This window comes from Triplophysa dalaica, chromosome 15, assembly GCF_015846415.1.
Source record: "Triplophysa dalaica isolate WHDGS20190420 chromosome 15, ASM1584641v1, whole genome shotgun sequence".
Lineage (NCBI taxonomy): Eukaryota > Metazoa > Chordata > Actinopteri > Cypriniformes > Nemacheilidae > Triplophysa > Triplophysa dalaica.
The window spans coordinates 16,600,327-16,609,923 of record NC_079556.1 but is presented as its reverse complement, the minus strand read 5'-3'; positions in this window follow the sequence as shown (position 1 = coordinate 16,609,923).

The following is a 9,597-nucleotide window of genomic DNA, read 5'->3' as shown; positions in this document are numbered from 1 at the left end:
AGTGCACATGTAAGGTAGTGCAAAGAGCTTATTAGTCTGTTTAAAGTGACAAAGAGAGCAGGCTTTGTTTAACCTGTCAGAAGAGGTAGTTGAAGATGGGCAGACCGATGCTGAATAAGGGTAGTGAGCAGTCCAGTGCTATATAATGTGACTAGTCAGTGTATGTTGTTAGTAGGGGGGATTGGTGGAAGGACCTTCGGATGAGGTCAGAGTTCAGCTGTGCATGGGGCAAGAAAGGGAAGAGGAACAGGAGTTTAGCTTCATGACGCCTGGTGGATGAAGCTCTCCATTAGTCTGCTGTTCCTTGCCTGGAGACTCCGCGGTCTCTTTCATAGTGGCAGCAGCCTGAAGAAGCTGTTTGTGGGGTGGGTGGGATCACCTGCAATGCAGAGGGCTTTGCGGCTGATAGGTTCCATATATGTCCTGCAGGGGGGAAACTATGATTTTCTCAGCTGCTCTCACTTTCCGTTGGAGGGTCTTGTGGCAGGTCGCATTGCAGGCGCCATACAGTGATGCAGCCATTCAGAAGGCTCTAGGTGGTGCCTCTGTAAAAGGTGCACATGATGGGGGCGGGGTTTCTGTAAAACAACCGTTCAACTGTCACAAATATAGAACAAGAAGACATAAAAATGGAAATCAATTGCTAAACCTGTTCATTTCCTTTTATATATACCACTTTCATAAATGGTGTGGTATGTTAAGGCTGATAGACTAATTATGCAAACTTAGAGTGACCATTTGAGCCATTTCTCCCGTCGCATTTGACAACCGCATACGTCATCGAGGTTCCCACATATGAGTAAAAAAGCATTATAAAATTAACATTTAACATCGCTTAAGGCGTTTGTAGTTCATTGTAGTCATTCTTACCTTGACATATAACGTCTTCCTTTCAAAAATAAACCTGAAACAATAAACCTCGATGACGTGTGCAGTCGACAAATGCGACTCACGCAAGACGCATCCGAACACTGGCAAGGACGCGTCCGGGAGAAATGGACTAATTTTCAGTTCTAGAATGATGCATTACAGACATAGCAAGTGCAGAAATTGATGATCATTTCAGATTAATCCAGAATGTAGAAGACAGTCAGAGCGGTAGCCTATGTAAAACCCATTTACGTATAGTATTTAAAACTATGTGCATTTTATGCATGATGCATGAATGTAATGCATGATCTGAAGTTGTTGGAAATTCTCTGATGACATCACTTCCTTCTTTATCTTCATCAGCACTGTACCTTTCATTCATCCAGTCACTCACAGAAAAACAGCATGCATTATATTGTCCTGCGGTTCTCAGTCACTTTAATGTGGCTCACATCAGGTATGTTTTCCCAGATTTATTCTTAAACTTTATTATAAATTCGGTGCAGTGTGTACAATTATCTCCGTTGTTTCATTCACACCATTAAGTCATTTGTTTCTCTCTCAACAGCCACTCTTGGTGAAACTGTTTATCAAAATCCTTCTAATTCTATAAACAATGCAAACGGATCTGTTACATTCATATGTAGACACAACATACCAAGCTATTACCAAATACTGTGGTACAAAATTCCCAGAGAGAGCCTAGGCTTTAAACTAATGGGATACCTTAATGGTGAAGCAGAAAACATAGAGGCTGAATTTACGAACAAGATCATTTTAAGGGGAAATGGGAGAAAGAATGGCACTCTGATGATATGGAACCTTCTGCATCAGACAGTGTATTTCTGTGCAGCATATGACACATTGCTCTGAATCTCCTCTGTCTAGTACAAAAAGGCAGTTACACTAGATTCTTATCAGCAAAACATTCAGACAAAACCTCTAACTGTAATTGTGGGTAGATTTAGTTTTGTGCCAAATATGAGCAACCATGTCTTTTGCAAATATGAAAACATGCTGTACAAGCATGTATTTTTATTAATGGGACGTTTGATTAGGTTATTTGGATGAAGGGTTGATGAACATCGAGATATTAAAAATGTTTAACATTACCGATATATTGAAAATGAAACAATACTTTCTTTCATTCTTATTTCAGTTTGTTTATTACAGGAGCTGGTGCAAATGATGTTGAACAGGAACCTATAATTATTTGGAGACAAAGTGATTCTGTTACTATAAACTGCACAAACAATAAGGGTACAAGCTACAACCAGATGTACTGGTACCAGCAGCGGCCAGGAGAGACTATGAGACTCATTGTATTCACATCCACATATGCAGAGGCAGACTTTGGAGATGTTGAGAGAAACAAATTCGATGTTCATAAAAAAGTACCTGAATTTGGATCTCTTACAGTAAAACATCTAAATTTAAATGATAGTGGCATATATTTTTGTTCAGTGAGTGAACACAGTATGGCAATGGCTGTAGAGTGCTGTACAAAAACATTGTGCACATGAAATCGTCCAATAGGGGGCACTCTTTTACAACCAATGTGCTGTTTGTCAGAACAAATTAAACCATAAAACCACACATTTCATTCAAAATTATGAAGCTACGGTCTAAAGACAGCAATTGTTCATTGCTGACATTTATAACATGTGATTTCAAATAGAAAATATATATAAGTTTATTATTTTTCTTAGCTTCCTCAATAAAATAATTCTCAATTTAAAACAATTCAAATAAACTGAAAAAAGTATGTCTATTTAAACTTCTCACCACATTATAAAAACACTGCAATTGATAATATTGAACAATATTTTTTTATTGATTTATAACAGAACATACTGTAGGTAAAATGTAAAAAAACTGCAAGGAACTTTTAATTGGTTTTATTTAACTATGAGCTTAACTTTATGATTCTAATTAAAAGTTGAAAATGGGATTGGAGGTTGGAATGGCCTGTGTACTTTGTATTTATGTGATTATTACTAGACTTTTCATCATACTTTATAATTGTAAATGTTGTTATGTTCAAAACTTAGATTCATTTCACTTGCAGATGTGAGGTGGTTATATTTCCTGCCAAAATGTACTGAAGATACTGTATGTTTCATCTATCAAAGCAGCCGTCTGTATTAATTTTTGAAACAAATGTAAAAAAAAATGCACTTTACAAATAGCCTATGCATTTACATTATTAAGGTATTGCAGGTCACATGTGAATAAAATACATATATATATATATATTTTTTTTACTTTATATTTATTGAGTACGGATGTAACACAATCCAACAATCAAACCCAGCTTATATTATATCATCCAATAAACTATAGCCTATGTACTGTATACTTAACTTCTGTGACCCACTGGATGATGTCATATCCTTTACTACAACTACAGTAGACTATGAACCATTTCTAAGGTTGTGAGGCACTCCTCGCTTTACCCAGCTCAGCATGCCTACAACCATCATTTCATTCATTCTGTTACTGCAGTGGAGCCAAGGTTTTTAACATTTTTCTATATTATCGCTATAGCAAGTAAAACCATTCTTTCTTAAATTATTATTTTATAATTTTTTTCCACAGGTTCTGCAGGTGCGAGTGATGTTAAACAAGAGCCTAAAATTCTTTGGAGAGAAATAAGCTCATCTGCTACTTTGAACTGCACACACTATAAGGGTATTAGCTACTACCAGATGTATTGGTACCACCAGAGTCCAGGAGAGACAATGAGACTCATAGTATTCACAACCCCTTCTGCAAAACCAGACTTTGGAGATGTTGAGAAAAACAAATTTGATGTTCATAAAAGTGCAGCTGAATTTGGATCTCTAACAGTGAAAAATCTAAATTCAAATGATAGTGGCATTTATTTTTGTTCGGTGAGTGAACACAGTATGGCAAAGGCTGTAGAGTACTGTACAAAAACATTGTGCACAAGAAATTGGCCAATAGGGGGCACTCTTTTACAACCAATGTAGGCTATGTCAGAACAAATTACACAATTAAAACACACATTCAATTGAAGCTAAGGTCTAAAAACAGAATTTGTGCAATGCTGACATCTATAAAATGTAACATTATATACGATTTCGTTATTTGTCTTATGATCCTCTAAGAATATTTGAAGGCTACAAAACCACAAAACAAACAAAAATAAACAGAACAAAATTAAGTCAATATAACATTTCACCACACTCTAAACACTGAAATTGATTTTACTGAATAATTATTTAAAAGTAATTTACTGCAGAACATAAATTGTTAAAAATGTAAAAAATACAGCCAAGTCCTTTTAAACTTATTTTATTTATTTAACTAAACCTATCTCCACGATTCAAATTAAAAGTTCAAAAAGGGGCTTAGAAGTTAGAAGAACCTGTGTATTTTGCATGTATGTGACTGCAACAATAGACTGTTCACTATACTTCTAAACATTGTCATGTTCAAAACTGTTACATCATTTCGCTTTGAGATGTCAGGTGGTTGTATTTCCTGCCAGCACTAACCAACAGATGAATATGTTTCATCTACAGTATAATCAATGCAGCTGTATGTATTTATTTTGAAAATAAATGCAACTATTTTTTACACTTCACAAATATATATGCATTTACATGATTAAAAAATACCATGTCACATGTAAATAAAATAAATAAATATAAATATGTGAAATATATTTTACTTTGATTATATTCAGTGAGTAAGAATGTAACACAACCCAACAATCAAAACCACCTTAGAATATATCATCCAATAAAGTATATGTGTCTGTTTGATTAATCCAACCCAAATGCATAAAATACAGTTTGTAGTTTCCTCTGATTAAGGTTATTGCCATTTAATTCACCTTAAATTATGCCTTAAATTAACTTTAGTAACATTTATGTGCTTTATTTAGTAATTGATGTTACTTTGTCACATTTAACCTTATGATATTCCATCCTGTTCAACAGCAGCCATTTTAAACATCCCAAAACACTGCAAGTTGGTCTACAAGTCAACATGTCTTCAATGATACCATTATTTATATTGCTGGGTTGGTGGCGTAGTATATTCAAACATCATTAAAAGTATCTTCATAGTTTACTCTAAAAACTTTTGTCACCAACCTCATGTACTCTTTTTTTACACAGATACTAGTGATGGAAGTAATGTTTGCAAACATCTGTAGGACCTATTTATGAACCAAACGAAAGTTCTTTTCAAATAAACTCCACACAGTACATTTACATTTATGCATTTGGCAGACGCTTTCATCCAAAGCGACTTACATTGCATTATCTTATACAGTTATATTTAGGAATATGCAATCCCCTGGGATCAAACCTTTAACCTTGTTATTAACGCAATGCTCTTACCACTGAGCTACAGTAGAGTTCAACCTACAGAATATGAAGACCCATTGTCCAAAAAATCTTTGTCCAAAAAATCTAGGCCATCTATTTCTGTTCAGTGAGGGACACACACATTTTTGGGTGGAGTACATACACTCACCTATTAGGAACATCATACTAATACTGTGTTTGACCCCCTTTCGCCTTCAGAACTGCCTTAATTTGTCAGGGCCGGGACTCGAACTCGGGTCTCCCGTGTAGTGAGTGAACACTAACCACCAAAGCCACTGAGGAATGGTGAACCCAAAGAGGGACGCACACACAGATGTTTGGGAAGCAAAGTAAAGCAGATCCTTTTAATCCTTGAGGCACAGGTAAGAAGGGTAACAAAAACAACTCCGAAGAGGTCAAGCAAAAAAATAAGAATAAGGTTCTTATAAAGAACCTTAACTAAAAAATACTGGTAATCCAGATAAAAACAAAAATGGATAAACGGGTAACTTAAACAACTCCGTAGAGGTAGATCGAAAAATAATAATGATGATGATGATGTTCTCAAAGAACTCCAAAAAGCAACAGCACATGAAGACACAACACTCGAGACTAGGGAACTTGGCTACAAAACGTCAAAGACTGAGCAACGAGACAGGGAACAAGGACCAACTTAAATACACAGGGGACAAATGGGGAACAGGTGAAAACAATAACACTAGGGAACACCAAACAAGGAGACAGTGACATCCAGTGGCTGGAGACTGAAACAAGTCCTAGATCCTGACATAATTCTACGTGGCATTGATTCAACAAGGTGCTGAAAGCATTCTTTAGAAATGTTGGCCCATATTGATAGGATAGCATCTTGCAGTTGATGGAGATTTGTGGGATGCACGAAGCTCCCGTTCCACCACATCCCAAAGATGCTCTATTGGGTTGAGATCTGGTGACTGTGGGGGCCATTTTTGTGGAACTTATGGTCATGTTCAAGAAACCAATTTGAAATGATTCGAGCTTTGTGACATGGTGCATTATCCTGCTGGAAGTAGCCATCAGAGGATGGGTACTTGGTGGTCATAAAGGGATGGACATGGTCAGAAACAATGCTCAGATAGGCCGTGGCATTTAAACGATGCCCAATTGGCATTAACGGGCCTAAAGTGTGCCAAGAAAACATCCCTCACACCATTACACCACCACCATAATTGCGTTAATGAAAAATTGAACAGGTGTACCTAATAATCCTTTAGGTGAGTGTATAACAGATGTCTTAAAAAAGACAAAATAAAATTGGGCAGAATGGGGCAGTGGGTTTCAACACACTAATGGTTTCAAATGTCATCGGTTTAAACAGGTCTGATCTTACATTTTTATGTAGCTCAATTATTAAATTAAATTTTTGATTTGATTCTTTTAAATGACCTCTCATTTATTTACTCTTTATTCTCTTTATTTGCCACACAATTTATTCCAAAATTTAAGGTTAGCACTGCAATTGGCTGTCCCCATGTTGTCAAAGGTTGTGATGTTTATTGTGTTTAAACTTTACATCCAAAGACTAAAAAATAAAGACTAAATAATAATTTTATACAAGACTGTGTAAGTAAATGCGCTAACCATGCATCATTTGTTAAAAACAAGCAGTTTTATATTTTCTTATAAAGCTTCCTTTAACTTCTTGCAGTATATCTCTTTCTTTATTAATAGTTCAGGAAACAGAATTTACCAGAAATTAAGTTTAATGTATAGTATCAAAACCTGCAGGCCAATGTCATTTATTGGGTTCTCAACTGTTGTCTCCAATCAAGACTATGGAGATTCTAATAAAAATTATGAAATCTCAGTAAATGAAACAGCTGTAAACATATTGCTGCCTTGTGTGCCAGTTCACTGTTTAGCAAATGACGGAGAATGTTACACAATTACAATTACAGAAAACACTGATCAGCCGGTGGCAATGTGACCCAAATATTAGTCCAAAATGTAACATAGTTTTGTTTACATGCATTTGTTTATGTAGGTCTTTGGCTGTTCTTACATTTAATTGTAAATATTGTATTTCTTACTACTTTATAATTTTCCAAATATAAAATAAACCAATCCAGAGAAACTACACATTGTAATCGTGAAGTCCACAAGTTCTGGCATGAGGATGGCAAATTAAATCCATAGGTTCTCGCATGAGTTTGGCACGTGACCATAAACCTATGGACTTCATTTGCCATTGGATTTCATTTAGCATTCTCATGACAGAACTTGTATACTTCACATGTGGCATCCTCCTGCGAGATCCTTTGAACTTAACTGATCATCCCAGCTCCAGCCCAGACAATCTCCTTCAACAATCAAGAGCAAAGATGGACCCTTGATATTTGATTACTAATACTAACTTCTATTTTTGTCTTTCTTCCCGTAAAGCTGCTTTAGAAAACAAAGAAACATTGTGAAAAGCGCAACATAAATAAAACTGAATTAAATTGAATCTTGTTTTTACAACTGTCATTCAGAAGAGTTGCTACACCGTTACTTCATTGTTCCTTAAACAATGACAATAAAGTTATATTCTATGGATACATTTTTTTTTAAGTTTCCACATTAGGGAATGACAGCCCATAGAAAAGAAGACAGTTAAGATTTCAACAGCAAATTTACACAATTGCATTTTTGATCCAGAAATTGCAGGGTAAATGATTGTTTAAATCGTAAATTGCTCACCCTCAAGTTGTTCCACAGCTGTAAAATGAAATGTTTCAAGTGCATGCACACATTTCTTTGGAAATTGTAGACCAACTACATACTGTGATTTGAGACATAAAGGAGCCTTACATTTTTGGGATAGAAAGTGCAAGCGATCCAAGCTGACTGTTACACAATTAAAAATATAATAATCCTGAAAACAAAAACAGAAGCAGGTCTCATTTTAAATTCACATCCAGCTAGGGGCAGGTCATCAGACACCTCACAAAGCTCATGATGTCTAGTTGCATGACATCTTTCTAGGATCAGCACAAGTCAAGATGATCAGAGTTTATCTTAATGTTGCTGTCACAGTACTCAGCCTCACAGGTATTACAAACCTTTTAAATTGAGAAAAAATCTCTACTGCTAATGTTGTTTTTCAGCCTGTAAGCAATGCTGTAGTAGTAATGATATACCATTTTCCTTTGTTTCTATTTTCCTTTCAGGTTCTGTATTTACTAACAAAGTTTCTCAGAGGCCTTCAGATGTAGTCAAAGCAAAAGGGGATGATGCCAAGCTTGAGTGTCAACACAACATATCGAGCTACAATGTGATACTTTGGTACAAACAAACTCTTGACCAGAGATTAACATTACTCGGACACCTCTTTATGAAGAATAATCAAACAGAAAGTAATTTTTTAAACAAAATACATTTGAAAGGAGATGCAACTAGTAAGGGTTTTCTAGTCATAAAAGATCTTTCAGGTGATGACAGTGCTCAGTATTTCTGTGCAGCTAGTTTGCACAGTGATATAGATAAACAAAACCTCAATACAAAAAGTCTGTGTTCTCCAGTCTTTGCCATTGTTACACAATTCAAAACATCAGCTGTGTATCAAAAGCAGAAGCGTGCAGGTTTAATTTGCCACCAGCTGTTGATGATATGAAATGCAATTGAACGTTTTTATGCTTACAGTTAATGATGTGTGATGTATAAATATTCACATCATATGAAGAAATGAAATACTAGTCCTACTAAAATAGAAAAAGGCATAAAGCTGCGGAGGCTCTGTCTTATTAACTTTGTATGTGTCATTGTCATCACATCTTGACAAACTTTCTTTGGAGAGGGTGGCAGGAGAGCACAACCAATTGGTTACAAATAACAAAATATTTAATTTTGTCATATTTTGATCTTTAAGACCATCACTATGATTATTTTATCAAGAAAGATTATTACTTCTAATTTTCCATGTAAATAATTATTAAAAAAAACTTTGTTTTCAAATTGTAGTCATGGTTAATTTGATCAGAATCAGAAGAGCTTTATTGCCAAGTGTGTTTGCACACACAAGGAATTTTCTTTGGTTTTGGAAGCTTCTAGTAAAGACATTCAACACAATGACAATTCAATATAAATACGATTTTCAGTCTAAAATATTCTAAAATATGCACATATCAAATAAAAGACTATTGTACAGAAAATGGGGGATAGTAACATATAAGAGACATTGTACAGTGTAAAATATCGTAGACTATACATATTAACAGATTGTATGTACACTTGTCAAATGGATAATGTTGTAAGTAGAGGTAGTGCTATATACAAATAAATAAAATGTGCCTACAATAAGGCACATTTAGTGAAAGTGGAATATTTCTCTTAAGGAGAACCTCTTTGCTGGGCCTTCTTTACAATGAAG